Source organism: Bos grunniens, chromosome X, assembly GCF_055505025.1.
Source record: "Bos grunniens cultivar Pamir isolate PY7600 chromosome X, Bosgru_T2T1.0, whole genome shotgun sequence".
NCBI lineage: Eukaryota > Metazoa > Chordata > Mammalia > Artiodactyla > Bovidae > Bos > Bos grunniens.
The window spans coordinates 113,149,021-113,169,349 of NC_141194.1; the positions used below are offsets into that span (position 1 = coordinate 113,149,021).

Genomic DNA, 20,329 nt, shown 5'->3' on the forward strand with positions numbered 1-20,329 from the left:
TCCAGAGCATTCCATCACCCCCTCCAAAAAATTCTTGTACCTATTAGCAGTCACCCTCCATTCGGCCCTTTCCCCAACTCCTGGTAACTACTCTATGGATTTGTCTATTCTGGTTATTTTACATAAATGAAATTGTACAATATATCACCCTTGAATCTGCCATCTACCGCTTAGCATAACATTTTCAAGGTTCATCCATGTTGTAGCATGTATCAATACTTTATTCACTTTTGTGGCTGGATAATATCCCATTGTATGGATAAAATATTATTTTGCATATCTTTTCATTAGGTGATGGACATTTGCATTGTTCCTATATTTTGGCCACTGTGAATAATACTGCTAGGAACACTGGTATACAAAGTTTTGCGAGGACATATGTTTTCAACTCTGTTGGATATATAACTAGGAGTAGAATTGCTGCGTCATATGGTAATTCTAGTATTCTTGCCTGGAAAACTCCATGGACAGAGGAGCCTGGCAGGCTGCAGTCTATGGGGTCACAGAGTCAGACATGACTGAATGACTGAGCACAGCACAGCAAAGCAAAGTAACTCTGTGTTTAACTTTTTGAGTAACTGCCTAATTTCCACAGTAGCTGCACTTTACATTCCTATCAGCAATGTATAAGGATTCCAATATCTTTGCATCTTTACCAACACTTTTTAGTGTCTTATCTCTTAGAGCAGTGCCATCCTAGAGTGTGTGAAGTGGTAGCTCATTGTGGTTCTGATTTGCATTTCCCTGATAGCTAAGGATGTTGAACATCTTTTCATGTGTTTTTTGGTCCTTTGCATACCCTCTTTGGAAAAAAATCTATTCAGAGGTTTTGCTCATTTTTGACTGGGTCATTTCTCTTTTGATTATTGAGTTATATTTTTTCTTTATATACCAATACCTCATCAGATATGTGATTTGCAAATATTTTCTCCCATTCTAAAACATCTTTTTACTTTCTTGATGATGTTGTTTGAAGTTCCCTATCAATTTTTTGATAGGTGCTTTGGCACTTACCAGGTGGACCAGTGGTAAAGAATCTACCTGCAATGCAGAAGACACAGGAGATGCACACACATAATTTTAATTAAAATAATCTCTAATGCCTCAGGCTGAATAATATTTTTTCATAGTTTCTAAAAGTGCCTCCTATATGTAGATGGACCTAGAGATATAGTTTTACTAACAATGACCCTCTGACCCCGTGTTAATCCTTAGTTAGTGCCTGCTCAGTCACTCAGTCATGTCTGACTCTTTGCAACCCCATGGACTGTAGTCTACCAGGCTCCCTCTGTCCATGAGATTTTCCAGCAAGAATACTAGAGTGGGTTGACATTTCCTTCTCCAGGGGATCTTCCCAACCCAGGGATCAAACCCATCCCTCCCACATTGCAAGCAAGGATTCTTTACCCCTGTGCCACCTGGCAAGTCCATCCTAGTTAGTTAGACTGGACCATAAATACTTTATGAGGTGTCCATCTGTCCTTAGGACAAAGAAATTCCTCAAACTTCCCAGAAAACTTTTTGTAGCTTTACAATGATCATGCTGCATTGTGAATACCTGCTTTTGAGCAAGTAAACTCAGCACTTTTTTAAAAAAATTGGTGTTATTTGGCCATGAGGATTTGGGTTAGCAGCTTTTCCCATAGGAATGCAGTCTAGCTGCAAGACTTTTAGAAATCCTCTCTTTAATCAATACTACCTTTTACTTTACACTCCAAGACAGCTGTACCATCTGGTTTCCCATTAAATTAAATTTGTCTAAAAGTTTAAAATTTCTTGCTATCATTTGGATCTAGTTAAGCTTACCAACTCAGACTAAGTACACTGAGTGGCAGGGTAGAGAGCAATCCAGGCTGAATTTGTAACCAAACTGACTTTCAGCATATTTGGAAAGTAATACTGCAGTAGCTAATTAGGCATGGTCATCATATCCCTCTTAAGGATCCACAGAAGCAAGGTCTCAGGTCAAGTGGCCAAACTGTAGAGCCTGGGAAACAATGAAGTAGCCCACAGGCTTGGAGTTGCTTTTCTCATCTACAGCTTCATATGGACCACAAGTATCAGAAGCATAGCTGCACATAAACATCTGGGATGATAGACTAGGGATTCAATTATGTCTGTCTCTGAAAAGAAACACTATGTTGGACCCCTAACTCCCAAGACCTCAGAATCTAACTATTTGAAAGCAGGGTCTTTACAGAGATGATCAAGTTAAGATGAGGTCCTTAGGCTGGACCCTAATCCAAAATGACTGGTGTCCTTTAAAAAAAGGGGGGGGGGATTGGGACACAGAGATGGGCATGCGCAGGGGAAAATCCATGTGATGACACAGGAAAAAGGTGGTGATGTGAAAGACGATTAGCGTGATGTATCTACAAGCCAATGAACAGCTGAGGCTCTTTCTCTAGAGCCTTTGGAGGGAGCATGGCCACACCAACACCTTGACTTCAAACTTCTAGCCTTCAAAATTGGGAGACAAAACAGTTCTGCTGTTCTAACCCACAAACTCAGTTTGTGGTGTTTTGTCATGGCAGCCTAAGAAAATGAATTCACAGCTCCGTGCAGCATGCAAAGGAAGGACTTTGGGTATCTCAGGTGGAAGGATTGTGGTCATTCCAGTGCTGCTGGCACGCCAAGACCATCAGCACAGTCAGTAGTAACATCTTGGAAATGAAAAGGAACAATACATGGTATACACCCCACATTTCTTGTCTGAAGATGCACATTTTTACTTTACTAAATGTTCTGAGACTTTAAGTCTCATTCTGGCTGTGTGTCTGGTGTGTAATAAAGGAAGAGTAATGGTTGTCTGGGTCGAACTGATGAGGCTGTGAGCTAAATAAGTCAAGAAATCAGTGAAGAAATCATCACCGCCTTCTCACCCCCAACTCATTCTTTATAAATAATGAGGATGTCTTATTGGGTGATATGAAATTTCATCATAGGCATATTGAAGGGCTATAACCACGTAGGTATTGTGAGGCTGTGTAACTAGTGGGGATCAAAATAAAGCTAAATGACAGTGATAATGACTGTCTGTAGATTATAAATCACTGCAAATATATACTAGGCACTTTGGGTTGGTAGAAACTGTAAATAATCTGCATCCTGATCCAGTCAAATTTAAGCCAAATACTGATACAATGAATCAAGTCTGTACTGCTATAAATTAATGAGGCCAGTTAAATAGAGGCAAGGATTCTTTCCATTTTATCTACCATTACCCCTTTTTCATACATTGCCTGTGGGATGATATTACACACAATTGTGTGGGAAGAAAAAGATCACTGAAACAAATTTATCAAGACTTGTTTGGTAAGCATTACATTCTTAACTTTATTTCATGATATTGTCATTTATTCATTAGGCAGCTATCTATTGAGCCCTTATTACATGTAATAGGCAACCAAGGCACACCCAGTAAGAAGAGCTTCTAAATACTGATGTCAGATGAAGCTGATATGGTGACTTCAGCCTGAGAGGTCAAACACACACAGTTCTCCAGAAAAGCTTTGGGTCTGTCACAGCAAATCTAAAGGTTTTTTTCATCTTAAATACGTATAAGGACTTAAGAGATTTTCACCCAAACTTTACTCCCAGGGAAAAAGAAACCAAAACAAAATGTGTCTAGAAAACACATGGTATTTCTCATTCCATGTATGTCTCCAATTTAAGAAAGTTTGCTTACTTTTCTGACAAAATATATTTTAACAAAAATTTAGTTCTCATTGAACAGCAGAAAAACGATGGCTGAAAGCTTGGTAAAAAAGAACTGCTCAATACTAACCTGTTTACTTTTGGGGTAGGGGAAAAGGAATGTGGCATATATTATGTACTTCTTTTGTGCAGAGTTTTCTAGAATTCTCTTAAACCTTATAGAACCCTAGGAGGGAGACACCTTTCTCCTCCATCTCCTCCTCATCATCATCATCACCATCGCCATCATTTGTATTATTACCATTTTGTAGATGAGGAGACTGAAGTTCAGAGAGGGGAAGTGACTTCCCTAAGGTCACACACCCAGCAAGAGGCCACTTCATACTCTCCCACACTGCAAAATGCTGCTTCAAACTTACAGCTTCAAGAAAGGTATATCCAGCTTTTAACACCTCCTCATTATATGTAGTCTTGTACATTTGTCCCAGTATTTTATTGCTGTGCTTAGTCACTCAGTTATGTCCGACTCTTTGCAGCACCATGGACTGTAGCCCGCCAGGCACGTCTGTACATGGGGATTCTCCAGGCAAGAATACTGGAATGGGCTGCCATGCCCTCTTCCAGGGGTTCTTCCCAACCCAGGGACCGAACTTGGGTTTCCCACGTTGCAGGCAGATTCTTTACCGTCTAAGCCACCAGGGAACCCCAGTACTTTATTAGTGAACGTGTATTATGTTTATGACTTATAGACTCCTAAATACCTTTCTTTTATTTCATAATCTTCTCCTCCTATGTCTGTGTTTTCCAGTGATATATTTTAGATCTGAGAAAGTTTATATTTCAAAATGATTCATTTTGTTCTGCCAACTGCAAGGCAAGACTGCAATAAATGCATTCTTGTTGATCAAGAGTGTATTTGTGAGCAGAAAGAAATACTATCTGAATTTACATTGTGTTCTGGGACCACCACCAACTAATACATTGACGTGCCAATATACTGGATTGTTTACATACAAAGTAAATGTCAAACAAAGGGAAAACCCTTTTGTCAGTTACTAGATATTCCTCTTACCTTCTGGGACCTGTCAGATTGAAGCAAAATGTGCCTGCTTCATCCTGTCATTACATTTGACCTAAACTTCATTTAAAAGACTGGAGAATTCATTTTAAACCTGTAGTATTGATTAGGCTTTAGAAAAGTATTTGCCTTGGAATTTGATTTAAGTCTTGCTCAACATTCACTTGTCAGGAAGGTAACAGCTTTACAAATGAAACCAAAAAGGAGGCATTTCATTCTAATTTCATTTGAAAAAAAAAAAAAAGATTTTATAGAAGGAGACAAATTGGAAGAGCAACAAATTATCTTACCATCAAGGGCTCAAATGCCTGCTTTTGCCAGTTTATCAGTTATCTGGGCAGGAGACGACCAGGACATTTACTGCTCGATGGTAAGGAGCACATTGAAAGGCCTGTTGACAACTGATATTAGAGCTTTCCTTATGTTTATCTTTTTCTTCTTCTTTCAACAAGAGATTCCTGTTAAGAGTCTTTCTGGCTTTATGATGCTGAGCGACTGTGGACCGCAGCCCTACTCAGCCCATGGGGAAGCCGGGATTTCCAGCAAGACGTCCCCTACTGCCAGTAAGATCAAAGGGACACAGACAGAGGCTCCCCCCCGCCTGACAGTGGGTCTTTAACCAGCCCTCTAGTGTGCTGGGGACTGCTGAGCTGGCCTTACCACCATGTACACTTGAAAGAACACCTCGCTCCTCCTGATCGCTACTGGTTTCTATAGAAACAAGAAAGAATCTGTTCTTTTGCGAAAATTTTCCCCTAAAGCTTTTTCTAGCACTGTATAAAACATTTATTTTTTGCTATCACTCTCCTCCATTTATAGCATCATTTAACCGATCAAAGAACAATGGGCTGAGTAAAGATGAGCGTGTCCTTCGTGTTCAGAAATCAAATCTTAACGTGCATTAAGCAGCCATGGTCAGTTCATCTCTCCTGGGTCACTTTAAGACTCAAGTATTTTAGAGTAAATACTTGAAACAATAGTGTATTGGAGAGGGAAAAGGGGTCAACAAGGTATTTACCCCACCACAGGCTGCCTTTCCACTTCAGAATACTTCAGCAGTTACAGTATTTAAATGAACTCTGTCTCATCAGCATCACCATAAATTATCCTTGAAAACTCTATGGCTCCTGACCACAGGAACGTGAGTCATGGCCTTGATGCCTGTGTGGCTTAGCTTTGAGATAACAACTGGGTTTCCCTGAATTATTATCACGTGCCCTTCTCCAGGGACCACATTTGCTCAAGAGTTGCTAAGTCTAGTAAATATTGTATCTGTCCTCTTGTAATCACCAAGCAAACAGACTTCCCCTCCATCACAGAAAACCCCCAGAGCTGTTAGGTCATGAAAGAGGTACTGAACTAGGGTCGTGCTTAAAAACTAAGAATGGGAATCTCTGTGGCATAAATCAAGATTAAATCCGCTACCTGGTTGCATGTGTCTACTCTTCTATCACACTCCATTCATTTATTCCTGCCTCAATAAAAATTGAGTGTCAACTATTTGCCACACATGGGGTTTCAAGCACTGTAGGTAACATGTGGCATTGAGCAACACACACAGTCCCTGTCCACCCGGAGTTCATAGTCCAGCATGGGAGACAGGCATTAAACAAATACTCACACAATGAACTACAACAGTAAGAAAACCTATGAAGCAAAAGGACCGACTGCCTAAGAGGGACTCTAATGTAGGGTCTAAGGGGTCACAGAGACACCTGGGTGTTTTTCTAGCACATTGTTTATAAAGAGATATAAAGTAGGGTTTTCACTTCAGATGAAATTAACTTGAAATTCGTGCACTGTAAAATCGTGGAACTGTCAGAGATCTTGAGAGGTGAATGGCTTCAGATGAAAATTATCCTGAAACGTGTACCTGTTTTGCAAAATCACGGGACTTATCAGAAATGTTGACAGGTGAATGATTCAGCTGTTCAGGATAATGGCTTTCTCAATCTGGAAATTCTTAAAAATGAAGGCTTTCAGACTTTGGTGGCTCATCTGGTGTTTAAACATATTATAACTCTGAGAATTCCATCTTAGCTACCAAGATATCGAAAGGACCACATCATAAAGTAACTCACCCATAAAGTGGTCTTAAACTCGGAGAGGAGGGGATGCAACTGCACTAAAATGCTGTATTACATGCTCTGAATCCAATACAGACTGAGCACCAGAGTCTGAGGACTAACTCTCTACTCATAAAACACATAAACAATAAAATAAATACTTGGTATTCATGGTGATCCGGTTTTGCTATTCACACGACCATTATCATTTTCATATTTTTCATTCTTTTGCTTTTATTCTGAATAAAAGTTGGTATCTGGTTAAAAAAAGAGACACTTACAAATGTATATTGATAAAGGGCATGAACTTTGAAATCAAACACACTGAGTTTGAACCCTAACTGCACCACCTATTACTGTATAAACTTGGGTAAATCATACAACATTCTGAGTCTTGGTTTTGTACCTGTGAAATGGGGATAATAATAACTCATGAGGTTGTTGCAAATGTTAAATGAGATAATGCATGTAAACTATTTGGCACAGAGTAAACATACAGAAAACAAAGGCTTAGGATATGCACACACCTGAAAATGCACTTTTAACTGACCTATACTTTTATACATATTTTATAAACATGTATGTGTGAATTTCTTCCTACCTTATTGCTACTGTGAAAATAAAGGAAACCTCATTTAAAATGGAGTCAGGAAGCCCTGAAAGGGGACTCTCTGCCACTGCACTACCACTCTCTGCCACTTGCAGACCTCAGCAGGAAGAAGTGTACCTTGTATTTACAAACTACAAGAAGTTTACACATTCTTGTTGGAGGAAGAGAGATTTTCTCTTGGCCTAGCAACAGTCCAGCCAATAAGAAAACACCACATTTAGCCAATCAGAAGTCGCCACCACCTTGAACTCATGCTTTACTCCAATGAACTTTCATTGTAAACAACCCTTCCCAACCTCCTCCTTTCCTCTATAAAAGTATGCTCCTCTTCTTTGTTCTCCAGGCTTGCCTATGGCATGACATAGTTTGCTTATGCTGACTGCAATTCCTCTGCTATTCTCAAACTAATTTTGCTGGTAAAATAACTAGCTATTTTATTTTTAAGGTTGACATTTCATGGTGTCAGAAGTGGGATCCAAAGATGACAATCTCCTGAGGAAATAATGACTCCTAGAACTGTCTGGAGTACCCACTTGAGCAGCTCGTACTCTCTCCTTCTGTGAGTTATCTTTTTCTATTAAATTGAGTAAGCCTTTTCTTTGATCCAAGCTCCCTTCCTTTGGTCAAGCTCTCTGACTTTATTTGGGACCAGTTTTTGTTTTCATGAAGGCACTTCCCTTTGTGGTGAGTACTCTTCTGTTTTCTAAACTTCAGAGTTTTGAGCAGTGGGATCAAACTCTCCTCAACTATCTCAAGAGTGTCCCCCTTCTGGGACCCCAGCTGGTTTTATGTTTAAAAGCTATGGTCCCTCCTTATGCACATTTTAACTAAATGGACCAATTTGACCAAAATAATTTAGAATTCCAATGGCCATTATGGGGAACTTTTGACCTCCCCAAATTTGTTTTTCTCAAAACTAAATTAGAAGACCACATCTCTCAAATTACAGCTCAGAGTAGGCAATGGCACCCCACTCCAGTACTCTTGCCTGGAAATCCCCATGGACGGAGGAGCCTGGTAGGCTCCAGTCCATGGGGTCGCTGAGTCAGACACGACTGAGCGACTTCACTTTCACTTTTCACTTTCATGCATTGGAGAAGGAAATGGCAACCCACTCCAGTGTTCTTGCCTGGAGAATCCCAGGGACAGGGGAGCCTGGTGGGCTGCCATCTATGGGGTTGCACAGACTCGGACATGACTGAAGCAACTTAGCTGCAGCAGCAGCAGGAGGCTTCCAAATGCATTCAAGACTCTAAAATCACCTCTTTACAAAATACTATTTCTAAATTAATTGAGGAAAATAAACAATTGGAAAAAATTAAAAAGCTACTAAGGTCTCTTTTCCCCCTCCCCTCCCCTCTATGTCTCCAGGTACACAGGAGCCATCTTGTGCCAAGGTCTTTACTCTGGTGCCATTTTCCTTTTTTCCTCAGTGCTGTTCTACCTTCTCATTCTATTCTTTTCACTGAACTTCCTATTTTCTATGAACTTCTCCCTACTTCCACCTTACCTGAACCTATTAAAATCTTCCCTTTTAAATTAGGCCCACTGAAGATTCAAATGATAAATCTGTAATTTCTTGTGTTCCTTGTACTAATGCTGAACTACAAGCTATAGTCAGATTTTCCCAAAGTAACTGAGGATCCCCACAAATTTGCTGAGGAATTTAATATGGACATTCATACTTATCAGCCTGGTTTCTCTGACTTATATCTGCTATTTCACATGCGTGTCAGTGAAGATCAAGCTGAATACTGGATTAAAAACTGCTAGTTGGGTAAATCCAAAAGAGTTCCTAGGAGTACAACCAGGAGGCCAACTCTCTATTATATGATCAAACTCAGGGAACTGCCAAGTGACACCATTTGGCAACTTCTAGGCCTTTCCCAAAACCTATTAATTGAAATGAGATTCAGACTTGAACTCAGAAACCCAAATGAACCTCTGCACAACTATCACAGTCAACTCCAAATTATTTTTAAGGACAATTCTGGTCTATGGATGTTGAATCCACTCAGGTAGGCTTTAACTCTATGTTAATTAAGGGCTAAACCAGGATCTTTCTCTTCCAGTTAAAATGACCAGGGTGGAATGGGAAACTACATCTATGCCACATTTAATTAATTTAGCAAACAAGTTTGTCTAAATCCAGCATGATTCAACTAAAAGGAAGACCACTAAAATCTTCACTTTCTAACTCCAACTAATGGAGGTCCATAAACAAATAAAACAAACCTCCTGGTTTTTCAGCCATCACTGCCAAAAGCCAGGACATTGGGAAAAAGACTGTTACAAGTTTAAGCACTCCAGGTACCTTCAGCCCTCCAACCAGCCTTTCCAATGCCCTCCTAACCCCCAATGATGGGGCTTTGAGGAACTACAGCGTGAGTGCATGCTAAGTCCCTTTAGTAGCATCTGACTCTTTGCAACCCGATGGACTGTAGGCCTGCCAGGCTCCTCTGTCAATGGGATTCTCCAGGTAAGAATACTGGAGTGGGTTGCCTTGCCTTCCTCCAGGGGATCTTCCCAACCCAGAGATCAAACCTGTGTCTCTTATGTCTCCTACACTGGCAGGCAGGTTTTTTACCAAGAGGACCACCTGGGAAGCCTTAAGTGTGCTTCCAAATCCTCCCTCTTAATCAGCTTGAAGAAATCACTCTCTAGATTGGGAATGAATATTTCTATGACCTTAATTGACACCAGAGTTACACTCTCAGTGCTTTACCCCACTGTTATTAACCAGTGCCTGCCTCAGAGTATTAAAAAGGTCAAATAGTGGTGATCCCAAATAAAAGTCAACAGGTTCTTGTTTCTAAAAGATGGGGAACACATGTATACCTGTGGCGGATTCATTTTGATATTTGGCAAAACTAATACAATTTGTAAAGTTTAAAAATAAAATAAAATTAAAAAAAATAAACCTATCTCTTTCGATTTAGGCCCTCTAAAAGATACCCAGCATTTGCTCCTTAGTTCCCCCACTCTTACTCATTTTCTGGGTTGAGATTTCCTAGAAAAATATTCTGGATTTTCTTTCTCCCCAAAAATGGAGAATAATTCTAGAATTTAATAACAACAACCAAAATAGCCACCTACTTAGTGAATCATATGACCCTTGAACATCTTTTATTTGCTCCATCTCTGATGGCTGCTGCTGCTAAGTCACTTCAGTCGTGTCCGACTCTGTGCGACCCCATAGACGGCAGCCCACCAGGCTCCCCTGTCCCTGGGATTCTCCAGGCAAGAACACTGGAGTGGGTTGCTATTTCCTTCTCCACTGCATGAAAGTGAAAAGTAAAAGTGAAGTCACTCAGTTGTGTCCGACTCTTAGTGACACCATGGACTGCTGCCCACCAGGCTCCTCCGTCCATGGGATTTTCCAGGCAAGAGTACTGGAGTGGGGTGTCATTGCCTTCTCTGTCTCTGATGGCACTGAACCTAATTCTAAGGAAACTAATCATTTGTCCCTATAAGATCAGCTGCCACCTCCTTATGGGCAAAATCCTCAAGTGATATTGGCAGATCCCTCCTATTAAGATGCAAATAGATCCGTCAAAGCCTCTCCCCAGAATTAACCAATACCCTATAAATAAAGAGGCCCTCCAGGGCATTAAGCCAATAATGGATAATTATATGGCCCAGGGTCTCATTATCTGGTACACTAGTCCCTGCAACAGGCTTCCCAGGTGGCTCAGTGGTAAAGAATCTGCCTGCCAATGCAGGACATGTGGGTTCAAGCCCTGGGTCAGGAAGATCCCCTGGAGAAGGAAAGGCAACCGACTCCAGTATTCTTGCCTGGAAAATCCCATAGAGAGAGGAGCCTGATAGGCTGCAGATCATGGGGTTGCGAAGAGTTGGACATGAAATTAGCAACTAAACAACAAAAATGGTCCCTGCAACATCCCTGTTTTACCTGAAGAGAAACCCAATGGCCAAGGATGGAGATTTGTCCAAGATCTCCAGGCCATAAACTATACTGTCATCCCTTGTCACTCTGTTGTTTCCAATTCCAATACTTTTGCAGCCTCATACCCACCAAAGGCAAATTTCTCACTGTGAGTGATTTATTAATATGTAGCACCTTCTTTAGGATCCCTACAGATAATGCTAGTCAATATCTCTTTGCCTTTATTTGGGAAGGACAACAATATACCTGGACAGTAATGACCAAAGATTTTACCAAAAGTCCTTCTTACATCTCACAAATCTTGAAAGCTGATTGAGGTGATATAAAATGTTCTGGAGGCTCTACTTTATTACAGTATATAGATGACTTGCTTCTCTGCTCCCCTTCCCAGATCTTTTTTTAGGAAGACAGCATCCACCTGTTGAAGCTTGGGAGAAACTACAGTTTGTTCAAACCCAAGTTCGTTATTTGGGGCACCTGGTCATGGGAGAGCAGCTGGGCACCCAAACCCAGATAAGCTTCATGGCATCCTGAACTTCCCAAAGCCCAATACCAAACTCAGTTTTGAGGCTGGGTTGGTTATTTATTGTTAGAACTGGATTCTGAACTCTTTCACGGCCCAGTCTTTATATGCCCCACTAAAGAACAGCAAACCTGACTCTTACTGCTTGGGAAGATCTGCATGACCCAGCTTTTAATACATCTTCCTACCCATGGACATTCTAATTATCAACTTTATATTGGAGAAGGAGACAAGTACTCTCGGAATAGTCACCCAGAAACACGGGGTTCACCAATACCCCATAAGGTACTACAGCCAGCAGACAGAGCCTATGGTATGAGGACACTCCTCACCTCGGAGCCATTTCTGTCACATTCCTTTTACTTAAGGCCACCAAGAGATAGTCATGGGATCCCTTCTAACCATCTTTGTACCCCATGCAGTAGAGCCCTCCTGAATTCTCATCAGTCTCAAAACCCTTTAGCCAGTCATCTTACTTTCTAGGAAATCCTCATAGTAATCACTCTTCATATAACTCTCTCATTGTGATCACCTTAGTTCTGCCACCCTTCTTCCCTCCTCTAAGGACTACACTCTTCATGACTGACTCTGACAGATCATCTTTTGCCCCCTTGCCACGATACACAGGAAACTCCTCTAACCAATGCTGTTTTCATGGTTTACAAATGGTTCTTAAAGAATTAAAATGGTAAATATTGTGCTGGATATGTAGTTTCAACTCCTTTTAAAATCATCAAGGTGGGACTTTTGCCTTTGGCTACCTCAGCCCAACAGGTTGAAATATATGATCCTACTTGGGACAGAATTTCATCAAAGGGCAAAACAGCAGACACTAAATATGCCTTTGGAGTAGCCCATGACTTCAAAGTGCTGTGGAAACAGCAAGTCCTCTTTACTTCTAGTGGCGATAAAATTTTCAATGGCTCTTATGTCCATTAGAGGCCACATTCTTGTCAGCCACTTCAGCTATGATTAAGGTCCGTGGGTATTCCAAACCTGACTCCCTGGAAGCTAAAGGAAACCACATTGCTGACATTTCCACCAAGAATGCTGCCCTCAAAGGAATGAAAGATCAAACCTCTGTCATGTCCAAATTGACAAATGATAACCTAGAGAAATCAGTTTGAGGAGCCCAAGAATTGGCTCCAGAAAAGGAAATAGAAGATTGGAAATCTAGTAACTGTTGGCTCAATAAAAGGGAGAACTCCGGTTTGGGCCAAGTAACAATCCGGTCTAGCCAAGGACTCTAAAATTCTCATTACTGTATATGCATTAAACCATTGGTCCACAGATAAAATGATAAACACAGATAAAATGATCAACACTGGTGGGAGATAACAATAAGGCCACAAAAAGTCCCTATTTTGCTTGTCCCATCTGCCCAAAACATATATAATTCAGGAAAACCTGTTGGCAGTGTTCCTGAACGCTTTAAATTGTCCAATGGACACTAGAGGTTTGGGAAGTAGATTTTACTCAATTTCCCCCATCTCATGGATATAAATATGCTTTAGTCATCGTTTATATGTTTTCCCACTGGGTCTAAGACTTCCCATGTAGACAAGCTACTGCCTCTTCTGTGCCTAAACTTCTTTTAGAAAAGATTATCCTTACCTGCGGAACTCCTCTTGAGCTCCATAGTGACCAGGGAACTCATTTTACTGGTCAAATATCACAACAAGTCTGTATTGTTTGGCCAGTCCTACCGCATTTTCACCACACTTCTCACCCTCAATCCTCAGGGCTGGTCTGATGCACTAACGGCAACATTAAGACTCAATTCACAAAATTTGTGAAAAACCTTTCCATTTGTAGCACCCTGGCCAAAGGCGCTGCAATCAGTCCTTCTAAATCTCAGGTCCAAACCCTTTTGGAACCCATAAAATCTCACCTTTTGAGATAATCACAGGATGCCCAATGCACCTGGCTTCTGCTTCTTTTGATCCACAACTGATAAAAGGAGATCAGACTTCAATATTGTAAAGGCTTAATTGCTTGCTTCTGTTGAAAATTACCATGTTTTAGAAGTACAGTCTTTTCACAGTGTCTCCCATCTTTCATATTCTCTGGAGACGAAGACCTTAAACATCACTCCTTACAACCTAGAGATTTCATCTATTGGACAATACACCTCCAGAACGACTCCCTTCAGCCCCGTTGGGAAGGCCCCTATCAGATACTATTAACCAATTGTGTTGCCAGACTCCAAGGAATACACACTTGGATTCACGTATCACATCTAAAGAAAGTGTCAAGCCCTGGCTGGACCTGCACACAAACTGCTGACCTAAAAATACAAATTTTCAGAACTTGAGGTGAACAGCCATTGAAGGAGGCAGCTTTCTCAAGATAACCAGACCAGGCCTGTATACCCATTTTTCACTGTTGGTCCTCACTTGATTTTCTCCTTCTCTTTACTGGAAAGACAATACTCTTACCTGCCTTTCCAATCTCCTAAGAAAGGAGGAAACATTTCTGAGTGTTGGATCTGTCAGCAGAAACTCTGATCTGTTCACAATGTTGGTGATCCCTTGATTTTATCTGTAACCAATTTCTCTTTAGTCCCAAATGCCACTGTCAATTATACTCACTATCCTATGCGTGTTACCTATCTGGTTAGACTATTACAGCCAGGTGTTCCCATACCCTGTTTCAAACATTCTCTAACAATAACCATATTAGTGCAGCTGAACACCTCCACCTTTACACTCTTTTTTCTTATTTTTAAATACAACCCATTACCTTGGGACCCAATCCTTCTGTTGACTCTGAGCAACATCAATGAAATAGAAATCATTGTAATTGAATGCTCTCAGGGCCATAAACCTAGTTGCAAGCATATGAATAACTACATTGTATTTGCATCCTTAAAGTTTGGTAAACAGCTTAGAATGAAAAAAGTTAACAAATATGACATTTTTTATCATTATTAAAATAAAATGGAGAAAGCTAAAGATAGCAAAAGAACCTAAAAGCTAAAGCTAACATCCTCAAATGACTATGTATTATAAATTATTATGGCTACCAGTCAATCCTAAAAGAAATCAACCCTGAATATTCACTGGAAGGACTGATGCTGAAGCTGAAGCTCCAGTATTTTGGCCACCTGATGGGAAGAGCCAACTCAGAAAATATCTTGATGCTGGGAAAGACTGAGAGCAAGAGGACAAGGGGGCAGCAGAGGATTAAATGGTTGGATGGTATCACTGACTCAGTGCACATAAGTTTGAGCAAACTCCAAGAGGTAGTGAAGGACAGGGAAGCCTGGCATGCTTCAGGTCACGGGGTAGAAAAGAGACATGACTTAGTGATTAAACAACAATAACAATGACCTTAAATTTTTTTCTGTTTCCTAGGAGTAAAAACCTAATCATCTCTGATAAAAATATATTCACAAATTTTTGCTGCTGGTGCCTTTAGGGAAATACTGACTAAAGTGTTTGAAAGAATCAGTCTCCTACAACCTAAGAAAATACAATACAGGGGAGATAGCATGAGTTTTTATCATATATATATATGTATATATATATACATACATATATATGTGTGTATATATATATATATATAAAATAAATAACTTAATGTTCCTTCAAGCAGAGAAATGTTCAATTATATACTATGGCAAACTCTTAGGCTGTAGTCACAAAGTCAAGCACTGAGAGTTTCCTGGGTTGACAATAACTGGCCAGTCATTAGCATAATGCTCAACAAAACATAAACCAGAGGAAACATGGAGGAAGGAAGGTATAAGTTCAGCTTGGAGAAATCCAGGAAGGCTGCTTGGAGAAGGCTGCACTTGGGTTGAACACTGAAGGATGATTAGGTTAGCAGTGATGGAGAAGGTGAGAAAGACCTCTTCCTGACCATTGGAAGAGCAAGAGTAAAGGCACAGATGAGGAAGGAAAGAACAAAAAATAAGTAATTACAAGTATGAAATGGCAGAGCAAAAGGTGTGGTGAGAAAGGGCAGATGAGGCCACATCAATGCCTCCAAAATAGTATGCTGAGTACTCTTAATGCTTTTTTCTCTAATCAAGAAAGAACTACCAAATGCTTTGTAGAAAAACACCTGTCTTCCAGACAGTTCATTGCCTCTCTTGCATCAAATGAATGAGGCAGCTCCTCTATAATTAAAGGCATTTTGGACTTCACTTTCTTACCAATTTCTTTATTAGTTACTGAATACAGTCTAATGATGGAGAAGGAAATGGCAACCCACTCCACTATTCTTGCCTGGAGAATCCCATGGACAGAGGAGCCTGGCAGGCTGCAGTCCATGGGGTCTCAAAGAGTCGGACATGACTGAATGACTTCACTTACTTACTTATAGTCTAATGATATAGTATATCTGTCATCCTAAGTGCCTTAGACATGACCAAAATGTATATTTAAAATATATCTGGGATTGAATTCAAATGATCAAATAGAGTTGCAATTTAGTCCTAAAACACTGCTACTGCCAGACAGGTAACTGTCACGATGGATTTATTAAGTCTTTCCACAGTAAAAGAAACATCATTTACAGCATGTTTGTTGTTTTCTTCAATTGTAGCTTTCTGGGTATATGGAGGTTTCTGTGTCAGTCTGCAGAGTTTCCCTAACTTGATTAACTTTTTGGTATCACCTTCAGTTTTGTGTTAACCTCTGGAAAGAAGAGGTAGACAAGTTCAAAGAGGGTCTATTGTCATTCCTTCCTGCCTTTCACCAAGCATTTACCAAATGCCTGTCATGTGCCAGACACCAACTTGGATACTCGATGTACCAGAAGATATAAGAAAGTGTTCCCACTCTACCCTCAAGCAGTCTTGTTGGGCAGACAGCCTAGGGTGAAATTCAGTACAGAGATGTTTGCAGGTTTACAAATGAGTGCGTGGAATGGAGGGGTAAAAGGTTTTTCCCACTGGCTTGCTTACAGTTTTATTTTGTTCTTGTCTCACCAAAGATAAAACTTCAATCACTATTTTGCAAAGGCTAGTCCTTTATTATAGAAAAAAAAAAAACATTTCAAGAGCCTGTAGTTATATAGACATAAAGCACCACAGTCCGCCTGGCCACTCAAGACAAAAATTGAGAGGATATGCTCAATTCCTCCCTTTCAGTCAACCTTCCCCCTCCAGAGACACACATGGGATCCATCAGCAACCATTACTGACTCCACCTCTAACACCTCTCCTGCATCCATGCACTTCTCTCCATCCACGCGCATCATCACTCACCTGCCCCACTGCAACAGCCTCAAGATCTGGCCTCCCTCCAGTGTGTTCTCCAAAGGTGCCCTTATAATATGTGAATTGCCTCATGATATTTCCCCCTTCAACTCCTCCAATGGCTTCCCACTGCAGATGGAATAAAATTCAATTTCCTCATCTCAGTCTTTGAAGTACCCACCAATTTGGTCCTTGTGTACCTCCATGACCTCAGCCTCTGGAAGGTTACCCTCCTTAACAAGGTTCATTTTTTTCCTCGAAAAAGCCAAGCATGCCCCTTCCTCAGGGCCTTTTGTATTGTGCTGCCATCTCCTTGAAGAGCTGCCTGAAGATCCTTGCTTCGTTGGCTTCTTCTCATCATTGAGGTCTCAGCTCCACCAGGGTCTTCTCAGACCACCCGGCTATAGTCGGCCTCCTCCACTTCCATAACTGCATCACACCATCCAATCTGACTGTCTTCAAATCATGTACAGAAATCGAAAATGAGAGCATCTGTTGCTTTTTTCACATCTGCCCACTCGGACTAGAATGTAAGCTCCATGGAAACAAGCACCAAGTTCCTGGCACGTTGGGGAAACCCCTACCCCATCTCTGAACCGCCCCTCCCCCTGCCTGCCCCCTGAGCTGGGACTGAATCCTTCTTAGGAAGCAAGATGGACATGGGAATGGGGTCACCAAGGGCACATCACCACCACTCCTTGAACCTGACTCCCTGTGCACTCTCACAAGGAACAGTCTCTAGAAGTGGTTCCCTCCATGGGACTTGTGTTTCCCAAACAGCATCGCCACCTGAACCAGGGCTGTATATAGGAATCACCATGGAAAACAGGTCAAGTTCTCAAAGACTCAAAGGCTGATTTCACTTATTCACTGAACTCCTTCTTCACTCAGTTGTTGTTTTGAACAACCATGAAATATTTTTGAGTACCTACTGAATGTCAGGCTGGCACAGTGGATACAAAGAGCCTAATACATGGCATTGATCCTCAAGGAAGCCAGAGTCCTCTGAAAGAGGAAAATACTGCAAACAAATAATCACGCTGTCGGGAGAGCTGCAGAAAGTGTTAGGGAAGCCCAGAGGTAAAATACACTGTCACCAAGAAGCCCATGGAGGGGGAGAGAAAGGAATTAGGAAAACTCGAGAGAGGGGGCATTAGAATTGGGCTTTCAGGGTGAGCAGGAGGTACCCAAAACTCAGTCATCAAGTACATTAGAATTTTAAGGCAAATTCTTAAAAATCAAAATTAATGCAATTTTTTTTCCTTTTGCCTCAGGCTCCAATGTCCCTGAGAACATTCTGATTCTGTCATCATTTAAAAATTAGATCTTTTTTTTTCATTGTGGATTTTTTTTAATTTTGATTTTTCACAAAGACTCTATTAAAATATTACTGTCTCAATGACTGATGCTACCTGAAATGCTGGGTTGGGGTGATGGACCTGCCTCCCCCTAGTCATAGACCTTCCCTAAGCCAAGCAATGTGTGTGATGAGGGGTAGACAATCAGTCCATTTTTCCACCTAGTCAACTAGAACAGACCAACAAGAATTACTAAACTCACTTCCCTGGCACTACTTGGCAGAGTCAAACCTGGCTTCTTGATGTAGGAACCTCACTGATCACTCGTGTATACTTAGTCGCTCAGTCATGTCCGCCTCTTTGTGACCCCACGGACTGTAGCCCACCAGGCTCCTCTGTCCATGGGATTCTTCGAGGACAGAATGCTGGAGTGGGTTGCCATGCCTTCCTCCAGAGGATCTTCCCGACCCTGGGTCTCTTATGTCTCCTGCATTGACAGGGGGGAAATCCTGGAAATCCTATGTGCCCTCTATTATCTAACACACACAGGGCACCAAGAACTGAACACACAGCATTCAACAGCCAGCTCCCTGGATTTCTGGTGTCTGTTAATGGCTTTCCTCTAAGTGAAGTCAGTACTTCAAAAAAATGGTCATCCCTCCTCATCAGAAAGTTGAATGGCATCCATTACTATTTTCCTCCATTTTACTATATGAATACATTTGGCACTGGTAAAGAAGCTCCCTTTAGCTGAGTAAAGCTAAAGAGCTGGTGCCAGTCTCTTCAAGGGGGAGGGGGGATAGAGTCATTTCCAAGAATTCCAGGCTATAATTTTTACATTACAGTCTTATTACCAAGAGGTGGTTTTGTTTGGCACATCCCTTTCCGTTTCTTATACATTTGGAGACAGACATGAGAGCATATGTGCTCTCTATTATTTCTTCTAAATATTCCTCTTGTTTAAAAGGGGAAGGTGGGCCTTGGGAACCCAGCTTGATGACAGAGCTGCTATAGATAGGTCTGTAAATGAGCCTCTGGCTTCTGGCTTCAAAGATACAGCATGGTGAGCAGGGAAAACACTTAGGCCCACAAAACTGCCTCTCGCTCTTAGAGCTCATAACCTCATTGATTTCAGTCCGGATTTATGGCATCATTTGTTCCTGATAAGAACTACTCGCCTGCAAAACTCTACCAGGAGAAGGTAAAATATAACCTAGCAGGGCAAACTAGAAAGGGAAAAGAAAAATCAAACCGAGTGAGGACTTGACAAATTCACTGCTCTTGCTCTGCTTCTTTTGTTCATTTAATACAACTTGCTCTGTAAAACTGGCCTCAACAGTCCCAGTTTTTGCCTTCATCCTCCAAGGGACCAGCTCAAATGCTGGGGACCAATGAGCTGTGACTCTATCCAAGACCCACGTGTTTGTTAAAGGCAGTTAAGCATCAGATGGGGTGAAAGCTTACATCAGCCCGAGTTCAAATCTCACCCTGGCCCTTTATGAGCTGTGTACCCTGGGCAAGTTACTTAATGTTGGCACCTTTGGAAAAGATGAGTGCCTAAGGTTCTCAAAAAGCCATGGGTTAATGAAACATAGCAAACACACTGCCTGAGTCATGGTAAATATTCAACAAAATGCTACTACTATTAACAGACACTTTTGAGAATATTTACATTCATTTATATAAAGATATACTTTAGGAACTGTTCTTAACAGGTACAACAGGTCACGACAATTTTTAGTGTCATGACAGTCTACCACTGAGAATTAAGAAACCTCCTTTTATTTAAATTGAGTAGAATCATAAATTAATGAGGCTCTTCAGATAACAAACTAGCAGACATTTGACATTCAAATGAATGCCAGCACCTTCCAAGCAGCACCATGAAGAAACTGTACCCTGTTTTCAAGGAGACAGACATTGCTCAACCGAGTTTGGAATTCCTCCGAGGGAATTACCTTCAAGAATAGTTATGAACCAGGCA

At 41.1% G+C, this 20,329-nt stretch overlaps 1 protein-coding gene and 2 long non-coding RNA genes across 6 annotated transcripts in view; 1 reads left to right on the forward strand and 2 right to left on the reverse strand.

Moving 5' to 3' along the window:
• LOC147341212 (uncharacterized) overlaps positions 1-13,586 on the reverse strand; it is a 60,848-nt gene extending 47,262 nt beyond the window's left edge. Inside the window, exon 1 of the long non-coding RNA XR_015159862.1 lies at positions 13,456-13,586. This is a non-coding gene — a long non-coding RNA (uncharacterized LOC147341212). The remainder of the gene's footprint in view (positions 1-13,455) is intronic.
• The window catches only part of AFF2 (ALF transcription elongation factor 2), a 536,669-nt gene that overhangs the window by 456,670 nt on the left and 59,670 nt on the right, over positions 1-20,329 (reverse strand). The gene's annotated exons all lie outside the window — the stretch shown is intronic.
• On the forward strand, positions 7,753-12,121 carry LOC147341213 (uncharacterized). Its single transcript, XR_015159863.1, has 2 exons — positions 7,753-7,970; positions 11,710-12,121. It is a non-coding gene; the product is annotated as an uncharacterized LOC147341213 (long non-coding RNA).